The 17999-nt window shown below is 40.1% G+C and overlaps 1 protein-coding gene across 13 annotated transcripts in view; it reads left to right on the top strand.

Annotated features, from left to right (window-relative positions):
* Positions 1-17999, top strand: part of SIPA1L1 (signal induced proliferation associated 1 like 1) — a 433934-nt gene that overhangs the window by 173790 nt on the left and 242145 nt on the right. For all 13 annotated transcript variants that reach the window (XM_070417275.1, XM_070417272.1, XM_070417284.1 and 10 more), the window contains one exon: positions 4679-4735. The gene's annotated coding sequence lies outside the window, so the exon portion shown is untranslated. The remainder of the gene's footprint in view (positions 1-4678; positions 4736-17999) is intronic.

Here is a 17999-nt window from a genome sequence, read left to right as displayed (position 1 = left end):
ATGAGTTGTCAAATCCAATGAAGTTAAAAAATACAAGTCTTGCAGTCCCGTGATAAGTGGATTGTCTCAATAACAAGTAAATTACATTAGCTTGGGAAGATTTATTTTTCAAGTAGCTGTATTGATCTTTACCCAAAATTCATTATCTGGGAGTTTACAATGAAACTCTGATACGTTTCAGAGTTTTCCTTTTTTTGATGTTAATAAAATACATTTCTTTTTCTTATTTCTTTTTCAGATTTTAATTTCTTTTAAAACTGGGCTGTTTTTCCTTAACTCCCAAGGATAATTACTGCTTGTCTTGTGATCATGTAAGCTTAATACAGTAGGATGAGAGAAACAGGTGCCTACAGATTACGTTGTCTAGTATGTTTTCTTCATTCAGAATTCCTCAGGATAACTTCTCTTGTCTTTTTAATGCCAGATGCTGGTTTCAACAGCACCTGATAGAATACAATGAGAGGAGCTTTTCATGCTGAAAATTCATAGCTTGAGTCTAAGCATAAGAAAGTATCAAATAAACTCTAATTAAGGAACATTCTACAAATCTGGCCTGGAATCTTCAAAATGGTCACGATTTGAAAGTCAAGGAAAGTCTAAGGAATTCTTGATTGAAATAGACTAATAAGCTATGAATACTAAGTGCAAAGTGAGATCCTGGGTTGGACATTATTGGGATAATTGAAGAAAGGTAAATCTGGTCAGTGGATTAGATGATGGTACTATATCACAGTTAATTTCTGGATTTTGATGGTCATAATTGTAGCTTTGTAGGAGAGTGTCCTTGTGTATAGAAGTTACTCAGTAAACACTATAGGGGTGATAGACCATTATATTGGCTACTTACTCTCAACTGATTCAGGGAAATCGAGTTATTTGTCCTAGTCTGGCAACTTCTTTTTAAAAATATATTTTTATTGATTTCAGAGTGGAAGGGAGAGGAAGGGAGAGATAGAAGCATAAATGATGAGAGAGAATCACCTATCTGCTGCCTCTTGCACATCCCTCATTGGGGATCCAGCCCACAGTCTGGGCATATGCCCTGACCTGGAATGGAACCCTGACCTCCTGGTTCATGGGTTGATTGATGCTCAGCCACACCAGCAACTTCTTTTTTTGTAGTTAGATCTGAGATTATTAAATTAGACACCCCCTGACCCCCCTCTTCTGTTAGTTGATTAGTACTTCAAATTTGTTTGCTTATCAAACAAACCATTTTAAGGGGTTTGCTTCTCTGAGTTGTCTTGACTTTTAACTGCCCTGACAGTGTGGCTTCCTGTTGTATATTGATTGTCTTTTGCTATTCTGCTTCTAGTTATTCCTCATCACCTCATTAATACATTATTTTCCTTGCCCATTCTTTATTTCCCATTACCTATGTTTGCCTTTTGCAACAAATTACTTCTTTCAGTGGGAAAGTCTGGTTTACAGAAAGATGGCATTTTACTGCGATGCAATTCTGTGATAATGCTGCATTTGAACTTACTGTGTTATGCTATTCTTTTCTCCTCTGCTCACTGGTGAGCTGTTTAAGCTTTCTTTTTTTCACCACACTGCTTCTATCCCAGAACTGAGCATGTTTCAATAGGTTTTTAGTAAAAGGTGTTGGGCTGGTTGATTGCTGTCTTAGAATTCAGAGTTTTCAGAAAGTTTCAGCAGGGTAAGGGGAATTTGGTAGAGTGGCAAATGTGGTGCTCTACTAATTCATATCTAGTCAGCTCATGCCTGTGTTTGTGAATGGTTAGCCCCACAGGTTTAGAATTACGCATATTGGGACCAAGCATATTGTGTGTGATTCGGAATGGGGGGAGGGTAGCTGTGGGAAGTAGATGAACTGTCACAGCAGCCTTCTCTTTCTGAGAACAGAACTTGTCAATTGTCTGATTGGTAGAATCTCTCTTCCCCCCTCAGTATAGAAAATCATGGGTTACAGGCCTTGAATTGCCCATGCCCACCCCATACCTTCGTTTCTTTGGTAGAACTAAAGTCCATCAGAGGGCTTGTTTTCCTTAAATAGGTTGGAGGACAAACTTCTCCTTAGCAGTTACACTAATTTCCACATTTCTCAGAAGGCTCAAGGAATAAAGCTTTTAGAGACCCAGAGCAGTAGTTACATTGCACTTAGTATACACCCACACATACAGGCTTTTCTTCAGCATTTTATTTTTCTCTCTCGCTGCTTTTACAGTGTAGGTGGCCTTCTCCGGATTGCTTCTGACAGGAAATTGAGCAACCTTTCTTTTTTGGAACAGAATATATTTTACTGCTGAGAGAGAGAAGGGAAAAAATGAAGTGTTTATGTTTTGAAATTTTATGATCAGTTTTTATTTAAAGATCAATTTAGATCTAGAAAAATGGAGGAAGGGGTTAAATTTCATATTGCGCACTAATATTTCTCAACCTTCTTAGTAATTTTTGGGCCCTTTTGTGTGTGTGTGTGTGTGTGTGTGTGTGTGGAATGCTCTGGGTGCTAGCAATGGGCAAAACTGGGAAACCAAGTATTAGGGTGGGACCTCATCCCCAAGGTGACCTTTCTTCCCCTAGCATATTGCTGGTTAAGGGATTCAGAGGGGACCCTGCCCTGACGTTTCCTCCCTTAGAGGAGGAACAAGGGGGCCGGAGAATAGCCTCATATGACTTCCATACAAGCCTGCATGACCACTCCTTTAACCATTAAGCCCCCAGGACAATGAGGTTCTGGTCTGCATCAAATATTCTTAGAAACAAAGCCTCGGTTGGGTCTGTTGACCACAGACACAGAGTTTTGGTCATAATAGAGATAACAATTAGGCCTCAGCTGTGTTTCAGCTCTAGGCCTATAAAAGCAGCAAAATCAAATGAAGCAACTCCATGGCTGATTTGAGGGCCAGCTGCAATGACTATTGACCCTCGAGCTTGTACCAGTTAGTAGAGACCACAACCCTAAAGGAACACACCTGGAAAGCTGATGAATATGCTATTGAAATCCTCCCCTGAGATTTCCCTTAAAATCCCGCCTTTGGGAAACAGATAAAACCCCTTAAGAGGAAGGACCCTTCTTTCCCCTTCTTCCCTCAGATGTGCTCTCTCTTTAGGGCAGTGGTTACCAACCTTTCGGGCCTCACAGACGTGGTCTGCAGACCACCAGTTGGCGACCACTGCTCCAAAGGTTTCCTTAAACCAGCAGGTCGCCAACCTCTCGGACCTTGCAGACCACCAGTTGGCGACCGCTGCTTTAGAGCATACCCTATGCCTTTCCTCCCGTTTCTTTCATCAAGGTGCATACTTTTGCTTTCTGAGTCCATGCAGCCCAGCTGGCTCACTTCTGCCTCTGCCAAACTCAAGGACCAGGTCTGACTTTCTGGTAACACCTGGTGTCTTTTGCCATTACGATTAACAAAACAAAGTCTGTATTTTGAGTGTTAGAAGTTCCTTGACCCATTCTGTGGGAGCAATCTGTAGACCAATTATATAAAAATGCTAATTTTATTACCTGGAATATCTGACTCAGAATATCCTTTTATAGGTTTCTTTTCCCCCAAGTTTTCTTCTCCTGTGCATACCATTTGATGATGGTAGGGTAGAAAAGACCTGTTGCAGGGTCGTCCTGATATAAGATCATAGTGTGGGGACAGAGTAGTCCCTCAGTAAGTCTCGTTTTGCATGCAGTTAAAGTAAGCTGTGAAGTGCTTTTAAATTTGGCTGAATAAAGGTGGGAGCCCTAATATCCAAGGTGATAGGCTGGGAAGAGGAATTTTCCTTCTTGTCCCCACCAGGAATTGGGAATATCTGTGAGGGAGACTAAGGTCTTGTTCTTTTTACTCTTCTGTTTTCTATGTTTGGGAACAGGGTTTGGGAGGTAACATAATTTGAAATACTGTTTCACCTCAGCAAAAATTTAAAACTTAGTTTCTTGAAAGCTCTGATGGACATGTATAGTCTGGTTTATTTTAATATTTTTAGAATAGTACATGTACTGTAAATTATTAATATTGACCACGTTTGTGCATTCTTTGAACTAATAATAAGCTTAGCAGTCACAGGAGATGCTTATGACTGTAGCTTATAAACCTACCTGAAGTGACCAGTGTGAGAACTGTAGAATTTATCAGTTATCACGATGGCTGGCTGCTTTGGAACAGAGCTTGTCAACCTTACGATTATTGACATTTTGGGCTGGATAATTGTTTGTAATGGGGGCTGTGCTGTGCATTGTAGGGTGGTTGACAGCATTCCTGGCTTCTACCCTTTAAATGCCAGTAGCATATTTCCCCCCTCTGTTGTGATTACCACAAATGTCCTGGCATTTCATAATGTCCCCTGGGTTGCCCCCTATTGAGAACCACTGGTTTGGAATAGTGGTTGCCATAGGCAGATGATGGACTAACTACATCAAAGTCACCTAGTTGGGGGAGGTTCTTACTCATTCAAGTCCTTGGGTTTCTTCCCATTTGTGTAGATACTGAATAGCCAGGTTTAAGAATTTGTTGTTTAAGTGGGAGTGGTTATTAGTTGACTTAAATTTCAATGTGTTGAACTGTACATAGAGAGTTTACAAATGAAAGAGGGTTTTACAGGTAAAGTACATTTTGCAATTATGATTTTATTTGTAGTAGTGATTTTCCCCTTTTTATTTCTATGCTTTTCAAACGTTGAAAAGAACCTTGTTATACTAAACTTTATAATTATTTTAATCTAGGTTTTGAAAGAATACCTCAAGTTGGACTCAAAGGCAAGAACTTTGAAGTGGAAAAGGGTGAGTTGGTGGATTAGTCACTAAGTCCTGTTGGGGGAAGGGAATGTCACTCAAGTGTTCATTCTTAGAAGGCCAGCTGCTTATAGCAAAATTTTGATTTAGCAAATGTGGATCCTATTTTTCCCCCCATTGTTTTTTCCTCTTTTATTGTTTTACTTCTGAGAGGCAGAAGAGAGGAAACCCCTGTTTCCATCTTTATAGATAAAATAGTTCAGATATTTTTCTGGCTACTTAAACTAGTAATGTGAAGGTTTTTTGTTCATGTTTATGTTTCTGCTCCATAGTAAATGCATTTCAAAAAACCTGTGTTTCTTAAATTGTGATTGGAATTTATCACGTTCTAAATACGAATCCCGTTAACCTTGATACAGTAGTTTGGAATATCCTGAAAGCTTATCCTGAAAAATTCTGAGATGGTTGGATGATCGACTGTTTGACTGACATTTGCAGTTGATCTTGTAGTGATTGTACTTGGGTACTGCTAGGTAGAAACTCAGTTCTGTCCTAGGCCTATCCTAATGCTTTAGTGGACGTTTCTCAGATATTTTCATTAGTTTAAAAGGGTATTCTCATTGAGAAGAATAACAGCTTACTTTGATTGAAAGAGACTTTTTTTTTGTAGGCTGAAAATGCTATAATATGCTCAACTCGTAAATTCAGATAAAACAAGTGGTTTGGGTTGTGAGGTTTCTTTGGTTTTCTTACTTTGTACTTAACCTTCATCTCAGCCAGATGCTGAAACAAAGGTCTTGAGTTTTTTCTTTGCTGCTGTGTCAGGAACAGAAGCCAGTTTCCTGAGGAGTCAGCTCCTCTGACCGCTGCATCCCCCAGGGTGGTCAAGGTTATCTGAGCACCTCACCCCTTGCCACCTTTGCTCAGAGCTTAGGGCTTGAAGTCCGCTGGGTAATTGGAGCACTGCTCTCAAAGTGGCTTGCTATTTCTGACCTTCTTGAATTTCAGTAAGAGAAATTGGGGAATGATTATTTCTGAAAATGCTTTTAAACTACATGAGGACACTTTGCTTCTGGCACTTATTTGACGATTCCCAGAGTCATTCTTTTTTAATAGAGGTGGAATCTGAGGAAGAATTTTAGGTCTCTGTAATTTTTATCCATGAAGAGCCCACGTTTTTTATTAGCAACCAAATGAAAATGTGTCTTTGGGAATGTAGTGTCTTTTTAACCATTGAGAATTCCTTAGCGGTGAGCAGCAGCCTGCCAGGCATGCTCCATGGAGGTAGCTGTAGCTCAGGTACTCTGTGAGAGAAGAAAAATCAGTGCGTATAATGGAGTGCTCAGTGGTTTCCACCTCAGTCTTGTAAAGTTGTTTTCGAGATTGTTTTTTTCCCCCTCCTGAGCATCGTGTAGAAATGTGCACCTTCAGTGCTGTCTCTGTATGTCTTATGGTACTTTAAACACTTTTGAATAAATAACTGCTGGTTGATATACTTGAGTGTGACAGTTTTTAGCATGGGCCTTAAGTTTTAGTTTTATTATGAAGCCAAGCTTGTTTAAGCTTTGATGTCATAGCAGCTACACCTTGTTTTTTGAATTAGTTGCTTAGCTTAATAACCTGAGACTTAACTCATTTTTTGTTTAATGGCAGTCATATCTGAGGAGGCTGGTACTGCAGGTTGGGTGCGGGATTTTTCTCTTAGGCATTTGTACTTACTTAGGTCTACTCAGACAACAGACGAGGGAGGCCATGATGGAACAGTTTTCTAGACCTGTTGCTGGCCTGACTCTTCCTTGGCCTTCTGAATGGGTCGTGCTCTTTCCTAAAGTGCTCTCCACGTGAGGGATACCGAAACAATTCCCTTCCTCTGAAAGAAAACAAAAATCCAGAATGTCTCACACACCAAAACCCAACCCACAAAACCTTGTGTTTTATATGTAGCTCTATGTGTATCTTATTAAATCTGTCATTCTTATATCTTTTTACTTATTTTTTAGTAGTATTGTTCTAGAATTATAAAAGTAAATGAAGAAAGCACACCTTTTCCCTTTCCTTTACAATTTTAAAAAATTGCTATATTCTTTGTAAATACCTAGCAAGAAACATAGAGTGATGTTATCCCAAGTATTGATAATGATATCTAACTAAATTAAGCATTTTCCCAAGTATTATATTTTTATTTTGGATTTTCCCCTTCTTTTTTTAAAAAAATATATTTTATTGATTTTTCACAGAGAGGAAGGGAGAGAGATAGAGTCAGAAACATTGATCAGCTGCCTCCTTCACACCCCCTACTGGGGATGTGCCCGCAACCAAGGTACATGCTCTTGACTGGAATCGAACCTGGGACCCTTGAGTTCGCAGGCCAACGCTCTATCCACTGAGCCAAACCAGTTAGGGCTCCCCTTCTTATATAGATAATTATGTAGTCATAGGTAGGTGAGATATTATTTAAATTTTTCAGTTATTTCAGTTTAGTTATTGCATCCCAGACTTCAGATTTTAATTGAGGAAATTTAAAAAACTCTCAACTTCTTCCTTTTTTACAAAATAAAAAAAAAAAGAATAACATGGATCACATTTACTTAAACTGATAGCTTGCTGGTAGAATACACAAAAGTAAAGACATACTTTTTGTTGTTTTATGCGAAGTTCCAACTATTTAATAAGTGAAAAAACGCTCCTAGACTTTTCTTGTTATATGTGGTGGAAGCAAGAAACCTAATAATCATAATGCCTTCCATTGGCCAACCAGGCAATAGAATGATGATAGAAGATTCAGAGGTCAGTTAAAAATGGACACGAGAGGGTAAGGGCACGTCCTTACCCTCTCATGTCCATTGACGTGGTGCACCCTCTCTCTCTTTTCCTCATTATTCTAACAAATTATGTTTTCATTACAGCATAAAAGAAATGCTGTGCCAGTGACAAAGACAGTGACTTAAATAATAATAGTACTTTGAATATATTAACTCTAGGAAGAATATAACTGAAATGTTTACCTTTAGTAGACTTGTTAGATTCTTTGTGTCAACCTAAATTGAAGTTTCATGGTGGCACTGAGGGTACAAAATGGAGATAACTTTTTAAGATAAACACTAGATGAAATTGTATGAACTAAATGCTAAGTATAATGAAAATATTAAATATTTAGAGTAGCAAAGGGATGATTGCAGAGTTTCCCTTTTATCTTTGGCCATGATTAATTTGAATTGAGTTTGGCATGCCTTGAGGTCATCTCAGAATTATTTTATGATGCTTATTTATTATGCATAGCCTTCTTTGTTCTTGAAAAAAGAAAATTGATGAAATTTTTTTGCCTAGCAAACATTTTTATCAGCCTGCAGAACTGTGATATGACCCCTTCACATTTACTAATGTCATCATACCCTCTTCTCTTTCATAAGGACAGTTTATTCTCACTGAATCCTTACCTTGATGATGTTCAGAAATTTAGAGTGCAGCGGTCCACCTCAAATAGAGAGATGCCTCTTTTAAGCTCATTCTAGTGGCAAATAGCACACATGGTTGGAAGAGTGCCTTATTTCTTAGTACATACCTCAAGTCATTTTCTGAGCCCAGGATTTGTACAAGTACAATTCTTCGTGATGCTACCAGGTGACCCACTTTCTTGACTGTCTAGTTAAGGGGTGGGCAAACTTTTTGACTTGAGGGCCACAATGGGTTCTTAAACTGGACCGGAGGGCCGGAACAAAAGCATGGATGGAGTGTTTGTGTGAACTAATATAAATTCAAAGTAAACATCATTACATAAAAGGGTACGGTCTTTTTTTTTTTTTTTAGTTTTATTCATTTCAAACAGGCCGGATCCGGCCCGCGGGCCGTAGTTTGCCCACGGCTGGTCTAGTTAATTTAAACTTTGCTAATAGGAGTGATTTGGACAAACATGTAAAGTAAGGAATCAGAAAATAGAGAAGTAAGAACACGAACTGTGTATGTGAATATGGTGGCGGTCATGGTGGGGATTGTGCAGAGCTCTGCCCTCCCCTCCTGCTCTGGCCTGACTTCATAAATTGGGTGGGTGAAAGCATTTGTGAAGACCTGGCTTCTGGGACCAGATCACAGGGTGGAACTAGAGATGAAACTTGTGGAGAGCTTGCACCTGCCATTTCTTTGTGATATACTGATGTTTCTCAAAAGGTTTGGGAAACTTAGTGGTGGGGGTTTGAGTTTGAAACCTGACTTTATTTAATGTTTGTCAAACTGAAGCATATTTTAGACTAGAGGCCCGGTGCACGAAATTCGTGCATGGGGAAAGGGGATGTGTCCCTCAGCCCAGCCTGCACCCTCTCCAATCTGGGACCCTTCTTGGGATGTCCAACTGCCTGTTTAGGCCCGATCCTGGCCTAAACAGGCAGTCGGACATCCCTTTCACAATCCAGGACTGCTAGCTCCCAACCACTCGCCTGCCTGCCAGCCTGATCGCTCCCTAACCACTCCCCTGCCAGCCTGATCGACACCTAACTGCTACCCTGCCGGCCCAATTGCCCCCAACTGCCCTCCCCTGCCAGCCTGGTTGCCCCCAACTTCCCTCCCCTGCCGGCCCGATTGCCCCCAACTGCCCTCCCCTGCCAGCCTGGTCGCCCCCAACTGCCCTCCCCTGTTGGCCTGGTCGCCCCCAACTGCCCTCCCCTGCCGGCCATCTTGTGTCCACATGGGGGCGGCCATCTTGTGTGTTGGAGTGATGGGCAATTTGCATATTACCGCTTTTTTAGATAGGATGTAAAAGGAAGTTGTAAATATCTTCTCTGTTATTTGAGTGGCTTTCATCAAAATAATGCATGCAAAATTAAGACCATATGCTGGTGAAGTCCAGTAGGCCATGTTCTTGGGGTCTTGGTACTCCTGGGAGGAGGGCTTTATTGTGTTCTTTTGGAAATGATTTTTAAGCAAGATAATGGAGAGATGAATAGGCTACTGCTCACATCTGCACATATTAAGGTCTCCAGCAACTTGAAAACACGAGAGGTTTATAGTGCAGCCCTTCCACGGGATGCAAGCCTCTTCAGAGCAAGAGAAGTTTCCAAACCATTGTTTGTCTCAGCACATGACTAGCTCTGTGTTCTTTCCAAAATGGTTTCCTTAATTAAAAAAAAAAGGTCTGATGGATACTGTAGATGAGTCTTAAGGAGGTTAAATAATGAATGCTTACTGAGGAACTAATCACTGATTTTCTTCTCAGGGAGTTTTTTTTTTTAAAAAAAGTTTGTAACTTAATTCAATAAATGACCATTTTCTTTGCTGAATGATGTCCCCCTCCCCCCTCGTTAATTGAAAAATAAATAGTTTGAGGAATTCACTAGGTTGATTTGATAGATACTGGTCTTTGTATAGGGACCTCTGGGCATGTTCCTGCCTTAAAGCTTTTGTAGTTACAAGAGGTAAGATATTTTACTTCTGTTGCCACTGTTTCTTCCCTGGATTTATTAGTGGAACAGTTAATTCAATTAAGTAAAGGATTATTTGACAACTATTATATAGAGAGATCTTTTTGCTTCAAGCAGAAATACAAAAAGAAATTCCCCCTGTGATCAAGTTGTTTTTCTAGAGGGGAAGACAAGACATAATTAAAAATTGTTATAATAAATTACCAAATGTATTAAGGCCTGTAGTGGAAATACAAGTAAAATGCATAGAGGGAGAATTAAATCCATTGGGGTGGGCATTGAAAGAACCATCCATCCATCTATTAAAAGAGGAACCTTTGTTTCCCCAAGTAACCAAAGCAATTAATATTTATTGTATAAAATCTGGATGTTTCTAAAAGGCACACAGATCAAAGTAAAAGTCACCAGTTCCTACCAGATCACTCAGTCTCTACCACCCAGAGATAACTATCCCTGCTTGCATTTTTACTTTTCATTTGTGAGATTTTTAAACATACACAAAAGTAGAGGAAATAGTACAATGAGGCCCCATGTACCCATCTTCCAGCTTTAACATTTATAGATATTTTGTCATTCTTATTGCATCTATCTTTTCCCTGCTTTGATTGATTGATTGGAGTTTTAAAATAGCCCAGGTATTATACCATGTCCCCTATAAATACTCCAGTTAGTATTTTTAACAGATAATGACTTAAAAAAATTAGTCACAATATCATTAACCTTAATGACATTAACAATTATTTTTAAATATTTATTAGCTAGTCCTATAGTCTATGTTCAGTTCCCTCCATTGTCTCAAAAATGTCATTTTACAGTTAGTTTGTTGGAATCTGGATCCCTGTAGGATTAACACATTGCATTCCCCTCTTTTAGGTCTTTTTTACTCTAACATTTTCTGTTCACTTCTTTTTTCATGCAGTTTATTGTGGGAAAAATTGGGTCATTTGTTCTTTAGGACTAATATGTTAGTAATTTTCTTTTATTTTTGTTCTTTTATGTAACCATGTATATATTTTAAAAGCAAAATTGGGATTATACTGTATCCGCTGTTGATAACTTTTATAAAATAGTTCCTTTTTATATTTAGCAATATAATGAGGACATTTACTCTTCTACAATTAGTTTTTATTTTCTGTTAGATCTTACAGCATTGCAGTAACTAAAAGTGAGAAAGATGCATTTGGTTGTATTTAAAACAAATCTTACATTAATGATATGTATTATAATAACAAAGTCTTCCTGTTCCCTCCCTCCCTCCCTCCCTCCCTCCCTCCCTCCCTCATCACTCCAGCATCTGTTATGGATGGATATAATATTGGTGATGCAATTCTCTGAATTGAGAATTCATTCTCCTGAGGAATGCAGATAGATGATTGTGTAAAAGACAGCTTGGCTGATAGTTCGCTGACAATGTTGGAAATAGAGAAGGTGAAGGTTGCCATCTAGACCCTGATTTTATGGAGAGGCCAGTGCATGAAGGGGCCCCTCCTTATTATTGTTATCATAAGCTGACCTTTATTAAAAATTTCAGATTGTATTCTCACATCAACAGACTACTGATGGGGAAGGATTCTAAGGGGTTAAAGGGAGCATGACTGTTTTAGTTTAGTGATGATAACATAATTTTAACATTTCTGTATCAGGTTCTCTTTCAATTACTGCCAAGTTTCTAGCCTGGGAAAAAGAATATGTGTACAGGCTCACACTAATAATAATTAGTTACACCAACTGTGGCCATTTAAGTTGGCAGTCTTCTGTTCTTCGTCAAAAAAGCCCCTAGCTTCATTTGTGATATTGCAGTTGCTCCTGGTAGTTTGTCTCTTGCATTTGATTAACTTTTAATTTAGCAGTGGTTGCAGAGATATCTTTATTTCACCTTATTCTTTAATACTAACTCACTTAATAACCCTATAAAGCCCTTGTGATATGATTTTTAAAATTAATTTTTAATCTAATCTAATAAAAGACAAACATGCAAATTGACTGTACCTTTGCTACGCCTTAAGCCATGCCCACCAGCCAATCAGAGCAAACCATATGCAAATTAACCCAACCAAGATGGCGGCCGGAAGCCACGGAGCTGAAGTGAGCAGGAGGCTTGGTTGCTCCAGTGATGGAGGAAGCCAAGCTTCCTGGCTGGCTCTGAGCTCCACTGAAGGCAACAAAGTTTCAATTATAGAAGATAAACAAACCCCAGATACCTGCTTTCAGCCTGCCGTGACCATGGAGCTGGAGCGAGCAGGAGCTGGCTCTGAGCTCCAATGAAGGCAACAAAGTTTCAATTATAGAAGGTAAATAAATCCCAGAATAAAAAAAAAAAGAAAAAAAGGAGAGGCTGGGAGCTTCCGTTGCCGGGGGGCTTGGCCAGCCTAAAAACGGCCCTCAGCCCCTCACCCAGACTGACCAGGTACCCCAGTGGGGACCCCCCCCACCCTAAAGGGAGTGTGGCCATCCTGAAAACAGCCATCAGTCCCTCACCCAGGCTGGCCAGGCACCCAAGCGGGACCCCCCCACCCTGATCCGGGACACCCTTCAGGGCAAACCAGCCGGCCCCCACCCGTGCACAAGGCCTCTATCCTGTATAGTAAAAGGGTAATATGCAAACTGACCCTAACAGCAGAAAGACTGGGAATGACTGGTCACTATTACACACACTGACCACCAGGGGGCAGACGCTCAATGCAGGAGCTGCCCCCTGGTGGTCAGTACGCTCCCACAGGGGGAGCTCTGCTCAGCGACAAGCCAGGCTGACGGCTGCCAGTACAGCGGTGGTGGTAGGAGTCTCTCCCGCCTCCTCAGCAGCGCTAAGGATGTCCGACTGCAGCTTAGGCCTGCTCCCCGCTGGAAAGTGGACATCCCCCGAGGGCTGCTGGGCTGCCAGAGTGATGTCTGACTGTCAGCTTAGGCCCAGTTCCCCAGGGAGCGGGCCTAAACCAGCAGGTGGTCATCCCCCAAGGGTTCCCAGACTGCGAGAGGGCACAGGCCAAGCTGAGAGAACCCTCCGAGTGCACAAATTTTTGTGCACCAGGCCTCTAGTAGAATTAATAAATTAGTCTATAAGGTTTATTCCTCATTTCTTAACCCCTTCCTGGTTTCTCTGGTAGCTCTCCAGAGGCAAACACTTTGTTGATTGGCTGTTCTATAATATAACTAGAGGCCTGATGCACAAAAATTTGTGCAAGAGTAGGCCTTCTTCCCCTGGCTGCCGGCACCAGCTTCCCTCTGGCATCTGGGACCCCGGTTTCCCTCTGACCACTGGCAGGCACCTGGGACCCAGGCTTTTGCTCTGGCCCCAGCTTCGTCCAGAAGGACATCTGGTCTAATTAGCATATTACCCTTTTATTATTATAGATAGTATTGTATTTTTGTGTCTTAAAACTTCACATAATAGCCCTGGCCATGTGACTCAGTAGGTTGGAGCATCATCCCGTACACCACAAGCTTGCAGGTTTGATTCCCAGTCTGGGCACATACTTAGGTTGCGGGTTTGACCCTGGTCGGGGCATGTATGGGAGGCAACCGATCGATGTTTCTCTGTGACATTGATATTTCTCTCTCCCTCTTCCTCTCCCTCCCTCTCTTCCTTTTTCTAAAATTAATAAAACATATCCTCAGGTAGGATGAAAACAAGCAAACAAACTTCACATAATTGGTATCCAGTAACTTTTCTTTTCATTCAGTGACATGCTTTGGAGATCTGTCCATGTTAGTTCATGTAAATTTAGTTCATCCTTTTAAACTGCTGCTTAATGTTATATAGACTAGTCAGGAATATTGTATAGTTGTTTTTGGTGTGTGTGTGTGTGTGTGTGTGTGTGTGTGTGTGTTTTAACATTTTCCTATTGCCGAGCTTCTAGGTTGTTTTTGATGGAACCTGAGTACAAATAAGGCCCTGTCTTTGGCTCTGTGCACACGGCCATATGTTACTCCAGGCAGTTGCCGGGTCAGGGGGTAGTGTAAGAGATACTCCCAAGTTGTTTTACCAGGGACTCCCATCGGTAGTGGGCAGGTTCTTTAACTCCACATGTTTATCTAAAGAAATGGTATGGGGAGGAGCTAAATTTGAAGAACCAACTTGTTTATAAATAAGTAGACCTCATTAAGTTCTAATACTTAGTCTTAAAAATTTTTCTTTAAGACTGGTTTTATTTTTTGGACTATATTTTGCTACCAGATTTGAATTTATACATAGAAAATTCTGCAATTAAATAGTTACAAGTAAATTATGATAATGTCCACTGAGCATTTGTATAAAAGTAACACCTCTCTTGAGAATTTGTGCATTGGAGGTAAAGTTGGCTGTGAGGGTTGTCTTAATTGCTTCTGAGGTTTGGAAGGCCTCTTCAGTTAGCTGCTAATCTCTGTTCTAATGGCTAAAGAATGTGTTGTACATTCAACACAACACCCACCTCATTACGGACACCACAGGGAGAGGGAATACATAATTAAATGAGAGCCACTACGGCAGGAATAGGCAGAGTGCCTCCTTTGGTTTTCCTTAAAGGACATTCTTCAGAGTAAAGATGGTATATACACCCTTTTCCTTTCCTTTGATTGGTTGGCATGACGGGGAAGACTAATACAGCTCTATGTTCTTTTGATCTCTTAAGAGGAGAATGTAAAAACGATTTCGATTGATTATGGTCAAGAGCTCTGACTTTTGAAGTTGTCAGTCTTCATATGCTACTTCTTTCTCTACAAAAGTTATGCATATTTCCTTTACTTTCTAAAACCCTGTAACCGGAGGCCTCATTAGGATTCTGAGCCTCGCTCTTTTCATTTATCTAACGGGGCTGATAAGCCACAGGCCTCGCAGGGTTGCCGGAGTGCTGGGTGCCAGTGTGCTGCCTCTTAGGGAGCAAGTGCTCAGCTGCACAGACCAGAGAAACCTGAGCCCAGCCTGCTACAGCAGAGGAGAAGACCGAGGTTAGGAGTGTGAAGTAACAGTCAATCCTCCTTCAGTTTGTCCTAAGGACTGAAGTAATCGTTGCCACACACCAGATCGCTTTGTGACTCTGCTTCTTGAGAAACCACAGAGGCAGCTTTTGCCCACAACCTTTTCCTTGCCTGGAATTTCCCTTTCTTCACCACCTGTCAGCCACCCTATCCTCCTTTGAAACACATTCAAGTTCATTTCCTCAGGAAGGCCTCTCAGGCTAATCCTACAGGTGGATATTATTTCATATTCACATTCACTCAACTATAGCTTTCACTGTGAAAATTTGAACTTACTTGTGCATATCTTAGAAAACTCTTCTGTGTCCCCGTTAGTATTTATAAGGGACCTACACCAAGAAATGCTGGTTATTTAGGGAAAAACAACTTCCTTGCAAGAAAACCATATTTGCTAACAGTGCAATGTTATTTCTGTGTTTCGGAAAAAGAAGTCAACTGACAGATATAATTAAACCCTCAGTAAATACTATACCATGTTCTTAGCTCCTACTCACAGGCCTTTGTTCTGCTTATTACACAATCACCTTTCAAGCCAGTAGGTCAGAGGTAAGGATTATTGTAAATAAATTGGAACAAAACTGCCCATTGATAATCCATATATCTTTGCACATGGATGAGTACGCCTGCAACTTGCTCCATTTTCATCTTTTTCCTGTGCTATGAAAAGTGGTGGACAAGACAAAAATACCAATATAACTTTCAGGAGAAGTTACATGTGGACTGACTCGTCCATAAAAGATAGATGAAAACCAAGTTAGAAGCTTTTATAATTCTAAACATGAATGAATACACAGTTGAACAGCTGTTTCACTGTACAGCATGCACACTTTCATGTAATTTCAACATAGAGTTGAATAGAGAACTGCTTCTATATGGCACCCATGTGTAATCAAATATTTTTTTGGGGGTATGTTAGGCCCTTCTAGGAATAGGGAGGAAGTATTATAGGTAGCTCCTTCCCCAGTACACACAGACAAATGCATGTGTTGGTGTGTCTGTTTGTATGAAAGGACTGCAAGGCCTTAGTTTATATTTGGGGTGTGAAGGAAAAGAGAGCTAATAGCATTTTAGACCAGGAAGGAGCCTTAGCTGGCATCTGTTCATTTTATAGATGAAAAATGGGTATTCCCAGAGATCAAAGGTTTGCCCAAGGTTGTGTTACTTTATGACACTCAGCTCCAAGCCCTGAATTTGTGGAGGTGGGATATCACTAGCGATGTGTTTCTGAGAAACTTTAGTATTTCTCTACCTATTCAGGGACTTCAGAGTATTTCCTAAGTAGTTTATCTTTTGTATTTTGAATACTTAGAAAATTAGGTTGTTGATGGGGTTTAAGGCTAGAATTTTTTCTTTGACTTTTCTTTGACTATTCTTTGGCGCCCATGAGCTCTTTTCCTGAGAAGACATAGAAAACCGACACTTCGTTAAATTGGAGTTTTATTATTATCTTATATTGCAAAATAGATAGTTTTTTGAAAAGCATTTTAATCACCTTTGTGTAAAACATTTTTGGAAATCCTAGGCAGTTTCATAGTTTCGCCTTTACAAGTGTTGGCATTAAGTTAATTATGCCTAACTTCTACTGCAAGGACAGGATCTCATCTATCTTCATGTTCCTTGCAGCTCCCAGCACAGTGAAATGGTTAGAAAGTTCAGTTGGAGGATAGTTTATCTGAAATGTCTCTCTCTGTTTTCCTAACCAAATCCTCAGTGAGAATTATTACTTCACCCTTCTCTGCCCCTAGCTTTTCTCTTCTATGTCATTGTGAACCCAGGATTGAAGGAAACCCCAAAAAGAATTGTTTGACATTTGAAATACAAAATTTCAAAAAAAAGATCACTAGACCAGACATAATTTTGGATCTGATTTGTTGAAGTCTTACCTCGTGACATATAGGGTGGGGCAAAGGTAGGTTTAATAATGCAATCACTAATAAATAATAATAGAAGAATAAACTCTGTTTCTTGGACTCACATCTGGAGACCTACTTTTGTCCCACCCTGTAGTCTCCAGATTCTATGAGTACAGAGATGAGTTGACAAGGCCCCTACCTTTAAGGACCTAAAATCTAGTAGGTGAGGCAGGAGTGTATTTAGGTGCAATAGTGGCAATATTAGAAGGGTTAAAGCAGTACATGTATACTTGATATTTCTCATTAGTGATATATAGAAGGATATGGATACCATGGATGGTGTAAATTCAATCATAAAGTAATTAGGTTTTTAAAAAATTAAAGTTTATGCCCTAGCCAGTTGCTCAGTGGTTAGAGCATCAGCCCGTGGACTGAAGGATCACAGGTTCGATTTCAGTCAAGGGCACATACTTTGGTTGCAGTCATGATCCTTGGCCCAACTGATGTGTCTCTCTCACATTGATGTTTCTCTCTTTCTGTCTGTCTCTACTTCTCCCTTCTACTCTCTCTAAATATCAATGGGGAAAAAAATACCCTCAGGTAAGGATTAAAAAAAAATTAAATTTTATGTTTTAAATAGCTAATACATGCCCATAGAGTAAAATCCAAAAGGTTATATTGTGAAACTAAACTGCATAGTTTACTTGGATTTCACTGGTTTTTCTGCTGTTACCCTTTACTTTTCCAGGACCCAGTCCAGAAATATCATATTGCATTTAGTATATATGCTTTTTGAAATTTAATTTTACACAGATGCTAGAATACTGTACTATGCTTTCATTCCTTTTCATTCTAGCTTATGATTGTACTTTATTATCCCATTTATTGATGATGGACTTGGAGTTGTTTCCGATCTTTTGATATTATTAACAATGCTACAGTGGCTGCCCTTGAACTTGCAACTGTGCTGGTTTATGTAGAGGAATTTCCGGGTCCAAGAATATGTATCTTCATTTCTTTGATAAGTATGGTTAAACTGCCCTCCATAGACAATGTACAAATTTACACTCCCATTAACATTGTATGCCTTTC

The sequence above is a fragment of the Myotis yumanensis genome, unplaced genomic scaffold, assembly GCF_028538775.1.
Source record: "Myotis yumanensis isolate MYYU_CA2020_CCGP unplaced genomic scaffold, mMyoYum1.0.hap1 SCAF_1, whole genome shotgun sequence".
NCBI classification, from domain to species: Eukaryota; Metazoa; Chordata; class Mammalia; order Chiroptera; family Vespertilionidae; genus Myotis; species Myotis yumanensis.
This window is presented reverse-complemented; position numbering and strand designations above follow the sequence as displayed.